Source organism: Galleria mellonella, unplaced genomic scaffold, assembly GCF_026898425.1.
Source record: "Galleria mellonella isolate WM207_F2 unplaced genomic scaffold, CSIRO_AGI_GalMel_v1 utg424, whole genome shotgun sequence".
Lineage (NCBI taxonomy): Eukaryota > Metazoa > Arthropoda > Insecta > Lepidoptera > Pyralidae > Galleria > Galleria mellonella.
The window spans coordinates 3,653,027-3,672,697 of record NW_026442097.1 but is presented as its reverse complement, the minus strand read 5'-3'; the positions used below and the strand labels follow the sequence as shown (position 1 = coordinate 3,672,697).

General features: G+C 32.9%; 1 protein-coding gene across 2 annotated transcripts in view; it reads right to left on the bottom strand.

Moving 5' to 3' along the window:
* The window catches only part of LOC113518520 (serine proteinase stubble), a 71,693-nt gene extending 56,060 nt beyond the window's left edge, over positions 1–15,633 (bottom strand). The window contains exon 1 of one of the 2 annotated variants that reach the window (XM_052898359.1): positions 15,032–15,633. The gene's annotated coding sequence lies outside the window, so the exon portion shown is untranslated. Of the gene's footprint in view, positions 1–10,308; positions 10,343–15,031 lie in introns of those variants that run through there. The other variant, XM_052898360.1, reaches the window with a different exon arrangement.
* Positions 15,634–19,671: the final 4,038 nt, after the last annotated feature.

The following is a 19,671-nucleotide window of genomic DNA, read 5'->3' as shown; positions in this document are numbered from 1 at the left end:
GGTCATTAGTAATGACTTATGAACGAAAATATATTTTATGTCTGCACATACATATTTAGGTTTTTTTTTTGTTTTCCTTTATATTACGAGCTATCTCCTTGCTGGAACTTTAAATAACGGTAGGAAATATCTATATATTGCTGTAAAAATATCTATGCATATATTGGCCCAATAACAGATATATTAACTGTCGGTTATCCAAGGAGAACCCACCTCGTAATTTTTTTTTTACAACACAGGGGGCAAACGGGCCTACGGCTCACCTGATGGTAAGTGACTACCGCCGCCTATGGTCACCCACAACACCAAAGGCATTGCGGGTGTGCTGCCGGCCTTTTAAAAGGGAATATGCTCTTTTCTTGAAGGTAGGAGTTGGTACTGTGACGCTCCTGCCCACAGGTGAGAACATGTGTGACTTCACTTGAGCTTTATACAGTAATGAATATAAATATCTGACTGATGATATCGCAATGATCAGAAGAAATATCTTCATTGATCAGAAGAACTCAATATATAGATATCGGATATTACCCATCCCTATTAAATAGTACGTCTGACGTTTACTTTATTAGCATGCTCAGTATGCGACCTTTGGTGAATCCTACTTGATTTAAACATGATATTTAGATATAGAACAAAGTCATCATCACCATAAATCATCATTACTAAGGATAAGCATCATTGCGAATCATTATGCACTGTTTATGTTGTTCTTTTAATTATATTCTTAAGAATTTTGTATTGTTATTATTTTTCTATTTAATTTTACAATTTCTCCCACATACGGAGTAATAAATTTACATTATGGTAACCCGTTTCACGCAAGTATGAATTAATAAGTTGATTTGTTTTTAGTGAAGTATTTATATGGTGTTTCTATACACTTTATATATGAAATCTGAGCATGCACCATGAATTCCATAAAAAAAATAAATGTTAACTAGATAACTATAGTTTTAAAATTATAATTTTTTTCATTGTTGAAAATTAACGTTATTTTCTGTAACGAAACGTGCCAGTCGTTTTCACATAACGTTTTTTCATGTACAATATGCAGTTGTAACGGGTTTTTTAATCAACATTAACACTGTTGTGTTTAACTCGAATCTGTCACAGGCTACTACTAACTTAGTAACACACATTTTATTCAAGGTAAAAAAAAAACAATTTGTAAAAAGAAACACAAGAAAAATAAATAACTACTTCAATCGTGACAAAATTAATATTCATCAGTAATCTCACCACTATTCTTATTTTAAAAGCAATAAAATGCATCGATGAATGTCAAGATGTTACATAGATATGTACCTTATTGTATTAGTAAGAAGGTCGATAATCCATTGCTGTTATAATGACAGGATCAATGATATCCAATTAAAAGCTATGTTATTTTTTTAAATGACTCAGTGGGTATATCAGTTTGAAAATCGAACTCTCGAATTGTTAACGACTGAGTTTGAAATAAATAAATATTATCATAAATACTTCTTATTTTTTCCGTAATAAAGTTTAGTATCGGATGTATCGAAGTCTTGTAGCAAGTTCCTTGTTTATATTTATAACGCTTAGTATTATGAAAATAAGGTTGAAAATAGAATGTCTTTGTTAGTCACTTTTTACGAAGTGTGTCAGACCGTTAGCGCTAAAGGTTAGAGTGTGAAAGTTAGCGTGGGACGAGTTCAGATTAGGGTTGCCAACTTTTAAATGATAGGGTAGCCAGTTCGATTGTAAGTCGAAGGGAAAACGTACAGCTAGCAACTGAATAATTGCTTGCCTATATTTCTTACTATTTATTTTAATAACCTGGGGATCTTCTGCAGCTTCGTATGCGTAAATAGGTAGAAAACCTTATAATTTCAACCTTAGAATTCAAAAAGAAGCAGGTTCTTAATCAGGTTGTATTTTTTATGTTTCTTACCTCATAACCTCATTAACTGTAAATCGTTTTATAAAAAAACTTTTTTTATCTGAATGGATATACTTACAGATTGTTCCTATAGACATTTTATTAAAATCAATTTAGTGGTATAATTTTTAGACCAAATTAGCTGATTTTGTCATAATTGAAGTCAGGCATTTTTAATTATCTTTAATTATTGAAAATTAAATATAGTCTCATGTTACTCGCTGATAATATAGCTTTCTATAGGTGAAAGAATTTTTAAGTACTTTTTTTTTAGTTTACAAAAACATACAAATAAACAATCAAAGAGATATTAATTAGGGTGTGAAAGTGAATTTTCTTAATTATCTTTTGTCGCTTTAACAACTTAACCTATTATTATAAAATTTAGTATAGTATTAGACATAAAGAAGAAAATATAGATAAATAAATAGATAGGTAAACACTTTATTTCATCATCATCTATGACACACGTAAATTTACAGCTAAATTCATACAATCACATAAGTTACATAATTATAAAAACTAGTGGTCGCCCCGTGGTCGCCGCGTGGTCGAATTTCGACCATAACATATATTGTAATAAATGAATTTATTATGGTCATGTTTGACATTCAGTAAGACTATAGACAAGTAATATTAACAGACAAACAATATTAATCTATTCTCAATTTAACCGCAGACTTTAACAATAAACAAATGAGTATATATGCGTGTGTGTGTTAAACACATGGTAGTGTGTGTAATGTTTTTTTTTTTGTTTTAATGTATTTTTTTGCATATTTTTAAAATATATTACATTCTGTACTCCTTGCGTATATAAAGAATAAGTGTACAAAATTTCATACTGCATCGTCCGCGCAATTTTCGTAAAAAATGGGTACAGAGTTTTTGTTTTACGTTTTATTATACAGATAAAGGACAAAAGATAAAATACAAAAATATGTTTGCGCCATGTGTGTCACAGTGACCCAAATATATATGGTAAACCAGCATATGTCCAGACTGATGATATGCGACCATCATAGCTGAGAAAGATTTTATTGATAAGTAAAATAAGATTTTGTTATACACATGAAATAAAACCTTTCACATTAATAAATAACATACACAAAAAATAAATACAGTTTATTTAAGTACACTCCTTATTTTTAAATTCGGTTAAAAATAAATCGCTGTCAACGCCTCAATTTTAAAATACATACATGATGAACGATCACCAGTAAATCGATACAGATTAAATCGAATCGAATTAATCATACAAAATCATTTTAGAGGACAACGAACTAATGCTAACGCTCTCTCACAAATATGAAATGAACTTAAAGTATTAAGCGTTAGAATTTAAATTTAATCGATTTATCCATCTTCCCACGCGTATAATAGAGTAAATTTTTTTTTAATTAATGAGGGCGTATCTTAAAAGAAATTTACACAATACTAATGCCCGGTTTTAGTTACTTGTAAAAGAAAAAAAGGAACTATGAAACGGAGGTTTCTATAACAACCAAAATATACGAATATCTGCAGAAAAATAGCGATTATAACTCGTAGACATATTTGATAGACAGGTACATGCTTTGCAAGCAAAACAGCGACCTGTCGTGAAAAAAAATTATTGATGAACCACGAAACGTTTTGTAGACACATTAGATAGACAAGTACAACAAGTAGACAATAGTATATTTTGCTCCACTGTTTTAACAGCGACCTATCGTGACAAAACACACTGATGAATAACAAAATGTTTCATAGACATATTAGATTAATTAATATTTGAATTTAGACAATAGAAGAATGTGTTTATAGCTCATAGATTTTTGTATGGTACACGCAGGTTTTGGTGTTCATTTAGGTTTCTTTATGGCAGTCTATGGGGGAGGCCCATATTCAGCAGTGGACGGATAATGATGGAGCAAATTTTGGTTCACAAAAAAAAAGGCATCTTCAGACTCCACCAAGTGAAATAAAAAAGGAACCGAAAAACGGGAGCAAAAATATCGAATTAAAAAATTACCAAGACGTAATCGCGTAAGAGATGCATACAAAAAACATGGTCGCAATGAGAAATCACTCCTTCTAGAAACCGTTTAAAAATACGCTTAATTTGAACGTGACACAAAAAAAGATGTAACAGAAAGAAAAAAAAAACTAAAAGGCGATATATAAACTAACTATTTATTAATAATTCTATTACTTATTTATTTATAAGGTGCTTATGTTTTACAATGAAAATAAGCGCAAAATAGTGTGGAATTAAACATTTATTTATTACAGACACAACTAGAAACAATTACCAGTATCAAGACAACCAAAAACTCAACGCACTCAATATATCTAGCTTGGGCACCTCTGTCCCATTCGTGTTTCTACCGTGAAATAGTTGTGTTTGCATGTTTTGGTTTGAAAGGTGGAATATGGCAGTGAGTTTACAGGGTATAGAGGAATAACACCTGAGCCCTCAGGAATGGCAACGCGTAGGGAGTATCATGTGTGAAACAGTATATTCTGTCTTGTCTATAAACGACGGTTACCACTTTCCATCAGGTGGGCCGTCAGCTTGTTTGCCATGCTAAGTTGCATAAAAAATCTAATTTGACAGATATACATAGATCGCATATGAGTTTGATAACCAGTGTTTTCACACTAAACAACTACCAAGCGATTCGTTTAAAGTTTTTTTGTTTATATTTTTTAAATATTTATTTGATCTCTCGAATAAAAAAAGAATTTTTAAAATCATTCCACAATTGACGGAGATATCGGTGGACATAGAACCTTTCACATTTTTCAAGTCGTTTAACAATAGAGGACATGCAAACCTACAATGACCCTTAAAAAATTACTTCAATAATTGGCTTTGTTAATAAATAATTATTAACTTCCATTTGAGTGCTTATAACTAATATCTACAGGGACCATTGATACACGTTTTTTTTTAATTAACCTTTTGTTATTTTTAACTTTTTAAAATTTTAAAATGGCCACCTCTAATGGCCAATCTTATGTAATTTAAATCCACTGTATAATTTATATTTATGTATTTACGTACTAGCTTTTTCCTTGCTTTTTCTATATATATATATATATATATATATATATATATATATATATATATATATATATATATATATATATATATATATATATATATATATATATATATATATATATATATATATATATATATATATATATATATATATACATATATATATATATATATATCTCTTTCCAAATATAGATACGGTATATACGACATGTAGATGCTAATCTACCTGTCAAGCGTGGAAATAATTGAAAAAAGACCCTAATAGAGGGAAACCGTCTTTAATTATCAGTTATGATGATGATGATGATGATGAAACCTTAGAAAATACAAGCGTATTGAGAACCTGCTTCTTTTTAAAGTTAATTGAAAATAACAAAGAAGTCTCTGTACTAAGCCAAACCAAAGGATGCGCGACATCCTATAGTTTTAACAGGGATTATGTTATTGTGCCAGTCAATAAAACATTATATTTTTCCTTCCTCTCTTTATTTTGTCTTATTCAATGCTAATCAAATTGTGGACGCCAGATAATCGGACGTTTATTTTTTTTGTGACATGTTTAACGATCCAACTATATAGCATTCGACAGAAGCATTCGTGTGCGTTCACGGAATATTAAAAAGTGTTAAAATAGAACAAAAAATTGGCAGTGTAAACTCGATTTCCTTTGCTAAGTCACAGAGACTTTTATTTATCCAAATACATATGTGTATAGCATTTTTCGTGATTTACAATGTGGTTTTATAGTTTTAGACGCGTTAAAAAAGCAACAGTTGAGTTTGTTCCTGAAATTCGGTTCTGAATGTGCGGTAATGAAAATAATTACTATTAAAAAATACTTAAATCTAAGTTCAATTGAATTTTTTTTTTACAACACAAGGGGCAAACGTGCATACGGCTCACCTGATGGTAAGTGAGTACCGCCGCTCATGGTCACCCACAACACCTACGGCATTGCAGGTGTGCTGCCGGCCTTTTAAAAAGGAATATGCTCTTTTCTTGAAGGTTATGTTGTCGTATCGGTTCGGAATAAATAAAAATAAAGGACAAAGAAATAAAAATATTTCTTTTTCACTTTATTTTTATAATGCATATACATACCTGTATAATAATAATTTATTTGCTCGAAATATGGTTTGTACAAATAATCTTAAATGATAACAGAGTTACATATTTCGTCTTATTTAAAGGCAAGCAATTTTTGTCTCAGCACATGTTAGTACTATATAGTGGCTTACATTTTTAAAGTAAAAATTTATCAGTTACATAATTCGCTATAGCGCGGTATTGTACGATTTACTCCTAACAATATAGTAGAAGAACTTTATTTAATTCATCATCATCATCATCATCAATCATATCAGGCGTCTGTCTACTGCTAAATATAGGCCTCACCGATAGACTACCATAAGGAACGGTCCTGAGCCACTTGCATCCACTGACTCCCTGCAAAGCATTTGAGGTCATCACTCTATCTAGTGGAGAGTCGATCTACACTGCATTTGCATGTACCACTTCGCCACTCAAGAACCTTTATTCTCCATCGATTGATGGTTTTTTGATTTCTATTTATTTATTACATAGATTAATTACACCATAATTATTTATTTATTTATTACATCCACTGGGTGAGCCTTACAGTCTTCCAATACGCTCACCCAGGAAAGCATGAGTACAGTAACATATACAAAAGGAATATTACACAAAAATATTAAACAAAAAATAATATAAAAAGATTTAACTGATACAAAAAACATATGAAAGACTAAGAGCAAATCTCAACTTTATTTTGCTCACCTTATCCTGTCCCTTATCTTAATTTTACTATCTGTAGTGAATTTGAAAGAATTATATTTAATTAATAATTTTGTGTGAGTATTCTATTTTTTTTTTGTTTTCCACAAAGAAAAACGACTTCTATCGTAGCAAAACTAGTTATTTTGATTTATAAACTAAACTAGTTGGTCGATTTTGATAAAATTTCTATGGAACTACATAGAAATTTTATTAATTAAATTATTATATATTTTAATTTTTATTTTTTTCAATTATTAATTATAAGATTACTTAATTTATTATTATCTTACTTAAAATAAACATAGAACCATACAACTACTAGCCTATATATATATAATTAGAGATAAGTAATTAAAAAATAAAAAAATATATATTTATATATATTTAAAAATAAAAAATTTCTTTGAGATATAAGATATAATATAAGATTGTATTTACAAAAAGAAACCAATTCCAATTATAGCAAAACCAGTTAATTGGATTTTAAAAACTGAACTACTGAATAGGTTTTGATAAAATTCGTATAGGACCAATCTGTGAGTATATCCTTTCAGATAAAAAAAGAATCTTCCAAATCGGTTTGCAAATGACGGAGTTATGAGGTTACAAACGTAAAAAAAAAACAAGCAAACTGTGATACCTTCCATCTTTTCGAAGTTAGTTGAAAATAATTAAGAGTCTCAATAAATTAAAAAACACACCATCAAAAGTCCAAGCACCTCATGTAATAGATATATCTACTCAATTCATATTATCTCAACCGTGAAGCAGTTGTGTTTGCATGGCTGTGTTTCGGTTTGAAGGGTGGGATATGGCAGTGAATTTACTGGGTACAGAGGAATAACACCCGAGTCCTCAGGAATGGCAACGCATGGGGGGTATCATGGGCGAAACAGTATACTCTGTTATGTCCATGGTACTGCTCATGTCTATAGGCGACGTTTACCACTTTCCATCAGGTGGGCCGTCAGCTTGTTTGCCATTTTAAGTTGTATAAAAAAAAATCTTTATTATGAAAATAATTATGCCAATTTGAATTTTAATTACATGCTTTGTGTTTTAAGATACGGATCTTCAAAATTATTTTTGCAGTACAGTTATCGTATTATGCAAATTGTTCGATTGTTGGGCGATTTCGACTTGGCCGTGTGGCCACGGCATAAAAAAGGCCACTCGTTCCTGTGGGTGTCGTAAGAGGCGACTAAGGGAGGGCGAGGGATGGGCAGCAGCGTCCTTCTTAAAACATCTCTAAAGCCTGACTGCGGTTGCCAATCCGCTTGCCAAACATGGCAACTACTGTCAAAACCTCCCAAGGAGGAGGCTAATGTTCAGCAGTGGACAGTTAAAGGTTGATATATCTCAATTCGTCCGTATTTTTGTTTGGGTGTGTGTATTTATTTTAATGGGTGAAGATGGAATGGTAGCCCCGCCTGCGCTATCGGTATACGCTGACAGGATACCAGTGAAGGGTGACAGGTGGGGATGAAGGCAGGTCAGTTGGCCCATAGTGACCAATTGAACAAGAATTAATCACTACGGTTTCCAGGGGGAACCGCGTGGAGATCGACCTGTTAGGATGTATTCCTAGCAATGGGGCTGTAAAATCTCATTACTAATAATCCCTTTTTTAATAAACTAACAATTGTGTATGTTAGATCATATCTATAAGAGGGAGACTGTACAAAAATCGTTTGCTTGGGTACTTCTGTCCCATTTGTGTTTCAACCGTGAAGCAGTTGTGTTTGCATGGCTGTGTTACGGTTTGAAGGGTGGAATATGGCAGTGAATTTAATAATTAATAATGATGTATTACGTTTTATTTTTCGATTTTTACACGGCGGATTACTATGAAGTAGTATTTGTAGGAGCGAAACGTATTAATGACAGACGGACAGACAGAACAATAGGTTTCCGTATGTGGTGCGGTCAACACAGTAACTGTATATTGATGAGTTTAAATTGTTAATTTACATACAATGATATTATTTTTTTTTGCCGCTTATTATGTTTTTGATATGATTTACCCAACTGTGGACAATTTGAGGTATTATAATATTAGATTGTTATAAATATACCTTAGAATTGCAAACAAGCTGACGGCCCGCCTAATGGAAAGTGGTAACCGTCGCCTATAGATATGAGCAGTACCATTGACATAACAGAGTATATTGTTTCGCCCATGATACCTCACATGCGTTGCCATTCCTGAGGATTCAGATGTTATTCCTCTGTACCCAGTAAAATCACGTCATATCCCACCTTTCAAACCGAAACACAACCATGCAAACACAACTGCTTCGGGGGGAAAGGGATTGTTAGTAATGGAGACTGAGAATCCTATTGCTAGCAATATACCCAATCAGCTCGACCTCCTCGCGGTTTTTCCTGGAAACTATCATGGTTAATTCCTGATGAATTCATTATGATGGGCTAACTGGCCTGTTTTCATTGCCATCTATCACCCTTCACTGGTGCTCCGCCAGCGTATCCCGTTAGCGCAAGCGGGGTTACCATACCATTTTCACACATAACAAGGACTTTATCTGCGTTGTTATGCAACATAATTATCATGCATTCCCATTGTTATCAAACACGGATAGTTGCATAATTTGCATTTAGGAACTGCACCCCCATGGTATTCGGAATAGTATGTATTTACACCCGCATACTCATTGCGGCAATTAGTCGACAATTTCATAATTTCCAACGATAAAATATACATAACACATTGTACCAAATTGGATTTTTTTTATGGATGAAAATGGCATGATAACCCCGCCTGAGCTATCGGTATACACTGGCGGGGTACCAGTGAGAGGTGATAGGTGAGGATAAAAAAGCAGGTTAGTTAGCCCATCGTGACGAATTCAACGATAAATTAGCCACGATAGTTCCCAGGGAGAAACGGCGTGGAGGTCGACCTGATAGGGTATATTAATAGCAATGGGGACTAACCTCCTCATTACTAACAATCCCTTTTCCCCCACCAAATTGGATTTTGCTCTGCAAAAAGAAACATTAATTGTGAATGTATCGATATATGACGATATGTTTTGTGGGTACCTTATCTCTCGGCATAGAATAGGCTCATAATATAGCCCTTCCTTTCCCGTGGGTGTCGTAAGAGGCGATTAAGGGAACTTAGTTGTCGAAGGAAGGGCAGTAGCGTTTTTCTTAAAACATCACCAAGGATTAACGGCGATTGCCAACCCGTCTACCAAACGTGGCAACTATTAAATGTCCCCGATAGAGAGAGGCTTATGGTCAGCAGTGGCCAATATATATTTATACCTATATACATTTATACCATAATATAACAGCTGATATATTATGGTATAAATTAATATGAAATCGAATCATTCAATTATTGGATTTCTTAAAAAAAAACAGATATATATCACGCATAGATATAAACGACATCATTGGTAACACAGTATATACTGTGCCGTCTACGGGCCATAGCAACAGCAATACAGTTATAACATAATTTTCGAGCCACTTAACTCAATTACCTACTGATATCTGTTACATGCCATAATAAATAAGTATTACGTACCGTAACTTGGGAGAGTTTATCTGACGGCCCTGTAATTACGTTTGACGATTACCGTAAACGCTGTAACCGTAGATAAAAAAATGAAATAGATAACGCTGTTGAGTACAGGCCACATATATTGTTTATAGTTTTTATTTATTTACTTATTTATTTATTTATTTAACTCTTTACTGCACCATAAATAAAAATATACAATGACAAGTGAATAATTCAAGTGAAATATAGTAACATAAATAGAGATTGAAATATATACATAAAGGTATAAAAAGCGGTCTTATCGCTAGGGCAATCTCTTACAGACAACCTTTGGTTAAAGGAGAACAGATAAAAGTGGGTAGATGGCGCAAGAGTGAGTTAATAATTTTTCGTGCATAAAATACAAAAAAGTTTTTATGTTATTATCTACCAATATCAAAATCGACTTTTGACTTAGCTTCACGGCCCTAGTTTTCTAAGTTTCCTTTATTAATAGACATATATCAATAAAAAAAAATCTTATTGGGAAAAGTTGCTTACAGGAAAAAAAAACGAGTACAAAAATACTTACCGTCTGGAAAATATTTATACTTATTTCTTTTACTAATAACTAAGCTGTGTAGAATAAATAAAATATAAAGAATGTTACTTATATAGAGCGTTCACTGTAATTTCCATTTCTGGTTTCCTTGGTTGCTCACAAATACACAAAAATTTAAATGGTCACCATCGATGTCGCAGTTTTTCTTTGCCAACCAAAATTCTGCATTATAAAAAAAAACAACTTATATGTTAATAGACACACGACTCTTTGTTCTAAATGCAAATATTTTAAAATTTAACATCTAACTTCATGACATTGATCGGTGCATTTTATTCATTTTAAAATAAGAATACAGAGATCACTAGTTTTGTCACGATTGAAGTCACTATTTTGTTTTATGGAGCGAGATCTGCTCGATCTATCTACATTTGGTATATATTTTCTGCATTCTAAATTCAAATCATTTTATACCAATATGAAATATTTTGTCAGCCATCGTTTTTTTTATTCGTTGCAAAAATACAATTTAAAAAAAGAATTTAAAATAAGAACAGTATGATTTGTAGTCATCGATTCAATAGAAATTTAATCTCTCAAACTATCTTTTCTTGGAGAAGGTCATAGGTATAATCTAAGGTTATGGCGTCCATATATGGTCTTTTAAGCTAACATGTGTCAGAATAAAATCCAAGCAACATACATTATACTGTGCGCTTGTATTATCTAATTCATATCTAGTAATCTATGGTGGTAACTATTACAGATAGAAATCAGCGAAGCATTTACAACTTCATATGCAATAAAAAACGGTTTTAACTGCCTGCCAACACACCGTATGATCCTTGCATATTTGTTTTACAGTCGCCACGTAATGTTTCTTTAACGGACTCTTTTAAAATGTTTAAACTTTTGACAGTTCAACTTTTTAATTTCTAGTTTCAATATTAAAAGTGGTAAAAGAAATATACGTAAACTGCCTAATCTTATTATTATGTTTAGTATCTATTGATACTAGCTACCCGCGTCAGTTTCGCATGTACGTATAAATGAAGAAAATTTCAACTGAACGTCTGTCTGTCGAAGATTTTAAAGATCTCCCAATTCTGTGTCACTCGGTTTTTAAATAGGGATTTTTTATCCCAATATTTTCAGTCTTATCTACAATTTTTTCATACAAACCTAAAAGACGGGACAGTCAATTATAAAGACAAAAAACAAAGAATCAGCCAAATAGGTGCAGCTGTTCTGAAGTAATGCGCTAAGAGCTTACATAAGAATACACTCGGAAACTGATTTTTATTTATATAGATTTAGAAAGATAAGAGAGTTTAATTGTTTGGTACTTCTTAGCGCTTTAACAGCTCAACCAATTGTCATGAAATTTGGCATCTCATACAATTTGGGTTAAAAAGGACATGGGCTAATATTTATATTCTCACATTGGATGCCGAACGGTTAACACTAGGCTCCGAGCAGCGATCTATCAATTTGCTTAAAGGTGACTCCTTTAGAGGTGAAACACGTGCCGCAAAACATGCGTGGACGAAATGGCGGTTGAAGATTGATGGCTAACCATCCAGGTTGTGAAACTTCTGTTAGTATAGTGGTGGTCAATCTTCGAGTGTTGCCAGTCGCACGCATACTATTAATAGCAGAATTAAAGAAAATAATTCTAATCAAATAACTATTTATATTGCGATCACATAGGCGAAGTCACAGGTAAAAGCTAGTAATACCGTAAATGTATCAGTTCTTATAAATTCATAGATATTTTTCTAAAGCTATTCTATAAGAGATAATAAATAAAATATAATAAAAAAGTTGAGAGTCAAGTCAGACCGGTCGTTAAATATAAATTTATGTTTTAAAAGTGACAAGAAATTTTATGTAAAATAAGTGGGCTCATATATGTGAAGGCTATACTTTCCCTTTACGATGAAAAGCCTCCTGCGGCCGTGGTCAATGACCGCAGAACCTGCTTATCGCCGAATCCTGATTTAAAATCTTGCAATCGATTAAGATATTATTTACTATCTGTGTCCCGTGGCGTCGCTCGCGTAATTCCTTGCTAATATTGCAAATATGAAAGTGACTTTACGGTTTAGCTAAACAACAATAAATTTTGCACATATATATATATATATATAATACTATATGGAATGAAGAAGGTAATAGGCTACTTTTTATCCCGTTTATTGACTGGGAAGTCAAGCGAACGAAGTCGCGGGTAATAGCTAGCATTAAATACATTAAAATTTAAAATGTGAAATATACATTAGTGTATCTAAACTAGTATCATAAAGGTGAAAGATTTTTTGTTTGTTATAAACAAATGAAAAATACCTAACCGATCTTAAAAACTCTTTCACCTACATAGAAATATCTTTTTACAAATATCTTCCATAGATTCATAGGAAGCTACATTATCAGCCAGTAACATGGGCTGTATTTTTTTTTTTATATAATTTCTTCATTTTATACTATAATAAAATACACTTTAAATGAAACCTTTTTGTATTGACTAATGAAACGCGCTTAAAATTGAAAATAAAAAATAAATCATAGATAGATACATATAGATAGATAGATACTCTTTATTGTTTCCTCCAAAAGATTACAATAGTAAACTTATTATAAATATAAATAATTACAAGAAATCACATTGTCTATACCTCGCCGTAGATTAATTAATACATGACCACTGGAAATACCACAGAGTAATAATAATAAAAGAATGCGCGCCTTTCTTGGTGTGACAACGAAATCGGTCCACGGCGGGTCGTCCGGTCCGATCATTTCACTGACCCACATTTCGGACAAGCAGTGAGCAAGCCAGCTCGCGGTAAACAAACTGCTCTGCCTCAAGTTTAATCAGTGGACAAATGTTTAATTAAATGTTACTTGGAAACGAGATAAAAGGGACACGATAACTTGACATTTTAATGGTTTTCCGAGGTGTATTTAATAGGATGATCTTATGTTTTAACAAGCTTTACCCGTTTTAAGGAAGCTTTGCATTTCATTGTAATAAATATGTTGGGGCTGAATAGTGACATACATTTTATTGATGTTATTTATATTGTTTTCTTTTTTTGTAATGTACGTTATTTAAATCAATTTATTAATCATAATATATCAATTCAAATATTAACACAATTTTTTTTTAAATCATATCATTAAAAAGTAATCTTTGTCCTTCAGAATAAAAATTAAGAAACCAAATAGCGCATTAAGTGTTTAAAATCATAGTAGGTAAGTATTTAAACTATTTAAAAAAAAATAAAAAAACATTCTAACACGTCTATGTAATCATAAATATTGCCAATCAATTATAATTAATTTTAAAATTGACTACTGGCAATCATCAATATTTAGTAAATAAAATTCATTCATTCTGTCATTCATAACGAAATAATTAATCATTTCTTATTTAATTTTATTTAATTGAAGCTCACAGAGACATGTTTTACTCTACTAAAGACAAGTAGATGATTATGTACAAAGTAATACATAGTGTTTACTTTATAGACGAGTCCTTAACATAATATAAGTATTTATAAAGTATTTATAAACAAGTCGCTTTTATTTCTTGCGTACTCAGTAGGAAGAGCAACAACCTATGATTGCAGGGCCGTTATCCCGGTCGACTCGCTTCAACTATGGAAAAAACGTCTTTCAACAAATCCACTGGTCTTTTTTTTTTAATAATCCACTCGTTTGCAATATTTTTTTTAACGTTTCAAAATAACAGTCGTTTATCGATCATGTTTAAGGAAAATAACTTCAATAACGTAAAGTACGTTAGTCAAAATAATTTATTAAACATATTTTTATACACTGTTTCAATAGAATTTAATGAAAATGTAAAATAAGCATGAATTATTTAAGACAGCCTAGTGATGTCCAGTAGTAGTTAGTTCATATTAAAAATCGATGAATCGCTTGAATGTTTCGATTCGTTACTAATATCATTTAGAGAGTATTTTTGTAATAATTTTAATAAAACTACGTTATCTTTTCATTAAGTTCTTTTGAAATAGATTATAGTAATTTTAACGATGGAAAAATATAGACTAGAGGTAAGCTTATTAGTATTTTACACGGAGAGTTACATTTTAAATAGCGCCAAATTTATGGCGCCCGCCAAAATAATAATAAGGGTCATTACACACAACGGTGTATTGAAATCAATTTTATATTCACCTGTTTAACGGGCACCAAGACGACTCACAATCACAGCGAACTCATTATCCACTGGCACTGAGGATTTAACAGTTATTCGTACTAAAAGTCTATGATTAACAGCCTTAGATAACGAATTACAAAAAGTGTACTTTACGATGGCTTTATTTTTTTTTTTTAATTACTATTCATTGTCTGTGGCCTGTTTTTGACGTGGCGGGAGTGCGCGTTTTTTATTACTTTTTTTTTTTTATTTTAATAAGGCGCGGTCGTCTGCCGCGGAGCCTTGACCGCTACGCGACTGCGGCCTTACTGAGCGAAGTATCTTGGTAGGTGCAAGCGAGCTCGGCAAGCAATGTAAATTACTTTCCAACAGTTACTTTTCGCTTCGCTGCACTGATTCCGGTCGGCTTTGTTTTTTTCTGCAGCTTTGGCATGCAGAAGGAAAGCTTCAGATAACTTATCGATAAGCCGAACAAGAGTTGGGCCGTAACTTTTTTATTGACTTGTGCAACTGACCTAAAACCTAAATACCTAGTATTAGTTATTATTTACAATCATTCTGATCCTTATTGACCCCTAGTCTCTTGAAGGAATTGTCGTTAATGAGATGTAGTGGGCCCATTATTAGCAGTATGTGCCATATTTTTTTAATCGACATAAAAAAGAAGGTTCTTAATTCGATTGTATTTTTTTTTTATGTTTGTTACCTCATAACTTCGTCAATTCTAAACCAATTTGGAAAATTCTTTGTTTATCTGAAAGGATATACTTACAGATCGGTCTCATAGGGATTATATCAAAATCGATTAAGTACCTAGTTTAGTTTTTAAATTAAATGAACTGGTTTTGCCACAATTGAAGTCATCTTTTCGTGGGACACAATTTTTATTTATTGATAAGATTTTTTTCAAAAAACCAAGCCGTTAACGGTTTGCTCTGAAGCTTACTAATTAATTAATTTGTGAGTTTAACAAATAGATCTATAGTAGGTACAAATTAGAATTCAACGTTAGAGGTATTCAGGCTGACCTCCTCGCGGTCCTCCTAGAATATGAACTCTGGTGGTTAATTCCTGCTGAATTAATCATGATAGACTAACTGGCTATCATAATTCTCTAGTAAACCGCCAGCATATACCGACAGCGCAGGCGAGGTACTATTTCATCCCACCAAAAATCATCAATCTACGCAAACACAAGCGTCGTCCCATTTCAGCGTCATTCGTATCTCGTCTAAGAAGTTTTTTGCCCAAGTTCTCTTTATTTACCTGAGAAATATACATGCACACAGTTGCTTGGTAGAGACCACTATTTAGCGATAAGGCCGCCCATTATTGCCTCTTTATTTTGCTTTTATTTAATTAAGTTTACCAGAGGGAGACTTTGTACAAAAGTCGTTTGCTTGGCCACCTCTGTACCATTCATGTTACAACCGTAAAGCAGTTGTGTTTGCATGGCTGTGTTTCAGTTTGAAGGGTAGGATATGGCATAAATTTACAGGGTAGGAATAACACCTGACTCCTCAGGAATGGCAACGCATAGGGAGTATCATGGGTGAAACAGTATACTCTGTTATGTCCATGGTAATGCTCATGTCTATAGGTGACAGTTACCACTTTCCATCAGGTGGGCTGAAAGCTTGTTTAGCATTCTAAGTTGTATAAAAAAAAATTATTATATATTTTTTTGTGTACATATTGTTAATTTTTATAATCTATATCATTCTTTAAAGGAAACAAAAGAGTTTTCATTAATTCATCCATTCATACGCCTGTCTCTCCGTCCACCTTCAAGTAACAATATACTCTGGCAAGTTCTCCGCTTGGTTCCTCTTGTAAACTGCCCATCAGTCTCATCCCATTAAAAAATATGAATTTTCTCTCAGGGTCCTCTCTTCTCTGCTCTTCTGCTTCCTTCTTCTATAATACCGTCTCATTTGGGGCTTATTAGATTAAACGTTCTGGGGTACCAGGAGTATTCATTCCATCACTTGATGTTACGGTTTTTGTTTGGGATGTAGTAATAAATAAGATGTATAAATGATATTTTTTAAAATGCCCACCAGATGGCGGATTAGGTACATTAAAAAAACTTGTTTTTAAGAATGTTTTGAAAGAGACCAGTTGTCAAATGAATTTATTATTTCTTTGGTACGAAACTGGGCCATGGTGCTGTTCATGGCTATAAGCGACGGTCACTGTTTACCAGCAGGTGGGCGGACAGTTTATTTACCATACCATGACTTCAATCATGTGACTATGACAGATAGATTGACCGGGATAATATTTGAAGATTGTGTCCCACAAAAAAATCGACTTCATTTGTGACAAAACCATTTATTTTACTTTAAAAATTAAACCACTGAACCGATTTTGATAAAATTTTTACGGGAATAATCTACAAGCATATCTTTTAGGATAAAAAAATAATTGTCTAAATCGGTTCAGAACTAATGGAGTTATGAGGTAACAAACATTAAAAAATTACAACCCAATCGAGAATCTCTTTTTTGAGGTAGGTTAAAAAGTAGTCTTCTCCAGACCAAATAGTAGAGATGGGAAACATCCGATATGTCTTTTTTTTTGATGGGTGAAAATAGTATGGCAACCCCGCCTGCGCTAACGGGATACGCTGGCGGAGCACCAGTGAAGGGTGATAGATGAGAATGAAAGCAGGCCAATTAGCCCATCATGATGAATTCATCAGGAATTAATTATGATAGTTTCCAGGGAGAACCGCGAGGAGGTCAACATGGTTGGATATATTGCTAGCAATGGGATTCTCAGTCTCCATTACTAACAATCCCTTTCCCCCCGATATCTCTATATTAATTTCTTCTGGACCTTGACGATCACCCATTACGACATTGCCCATTCTAGTCAGATATCTATACTCATTACGAGCGAGTTCTTTTCCATATTATATATTGGATAACCGTTAGTTAATATATCTGTTATTTGAGGTCGAGGTAAGCTCCACTGACAAGAGCGCAACTCTTAAATAGATAGATAGATATAGTAATATATATTTATATTTATTTATTTATTTATTTAACTCTTTATTGCATCATAAATAAAAATATACAATGACAAGTGAATAATTCAAATTAAATACAGTAACATAAATACAGATTGAAATATACACATAAAGGTACAAAAGGCGGTCTTATCGCTAGGGCAATCTCTTATATATATATTACTATATCTTATACTATATTTATATTATATATATAGGTATCTATTACGTGTGCCTTTCATGATGGTTGCTTGAAACATTAAATTCAAATTCAATTCCATTTAATGCCAGACAACAAGAGATATTGTATTTAGACTTTGACTTAATACTGATAATTAAAAGTAAAAGAGGTTAATGTAATAAACCATTTACCTGAGAGGCATCCGTTCAGGACGGCAACAAACCAGGGCATGGTTATTTTGTGTCTATGTGGAATGGGCGGCCTTATGGCTAAGACAGGAGTAGTTATGGGAGGCACAATGAAAATTTTAATGCAATTTGCAATAATGTAAATGTATATTTCTATTTTCTATTAAATATACTCACTTACACATATACATAAAACATACAATTAAAAATATATGATTTTTATTTGCAATTTTTTTTATGCGATTTAGGCAACCCATGGGGGAGTATCATGGGCGAAACAGTATACTCTGCTATGTCCATGCTACTGCTCATATCTTTAGGCGACGGTTACCACTTTCCATCAGGTGGGCCGTCAGCTTGTTTGCTATTCTAAGTTGTATAAAAAAAAATTAACAATCCTTTCCTCTTCATCGTGATGAAGATGGGGGCAAAGGTGATAGCGTATTTACCGTTCCAAATACAATAAAAAAATAAGAAAACTTTTGCTTAAGTGTGGGTCAACACAATACTCGTAAGTGAGTCAGCCGCAGAAAATCGACACATTGACTACAGAGTTGCAGTTAAGACGTGTGAGTAATCACTTAAAGTTTTTGTTTTTAGGGTTCCGTCCCCTAAATATGAAAGGAAACCAGTGACGTACTATACCATTTGGAGCCTGTGGCAAATTCTTTTGATGGGGCCCTATCAGTAAAAAAAATACTTTTCTAGTAAAATAAAATACTCAGGTACAATGTAAAAAAAATATTTCTGAGCTCGCGGCCTCTTTAGCCGGGGCCCTTTTGGGTCGGGGGCCCGTGGCATTTTGCCAGCCCTGCCACCCTATTGTTACGCCACTGAAGGAAACTCTTATGAGTTTATCCGTCGGTCCGTTCCGCTGTTACAGTGTCGTATTTCATTAATAAATACATATTTTTTAAATAAATAATAAATATATAATTATTTTGATTCAGTTTTATAACTTGTTTCATACAGACCAGAAAGAGACTTTGTACAACGTTTTGCTTGGGCACCTCTGTCCCATTCATGTTTCTACCGTGAAGCAGTTGTATTTGCATGGCTGTGTTTCGGTTTGAAGGGTGGGAATTTACAGGGTATAGAGGAATAAAATCTGAGTCCTCAGGCATGACAACGCAAGGGGATATTATGGGCGAAATAGTATACTCTATTATGCTCATGGTACTGCTCATGTCTATAGACGACGGTTACCACTTTCTATCAGGTGAGCCGTCAGCTTGTTTGCCATTCTAAGTTGCATAAAAAAATACATTTATACCA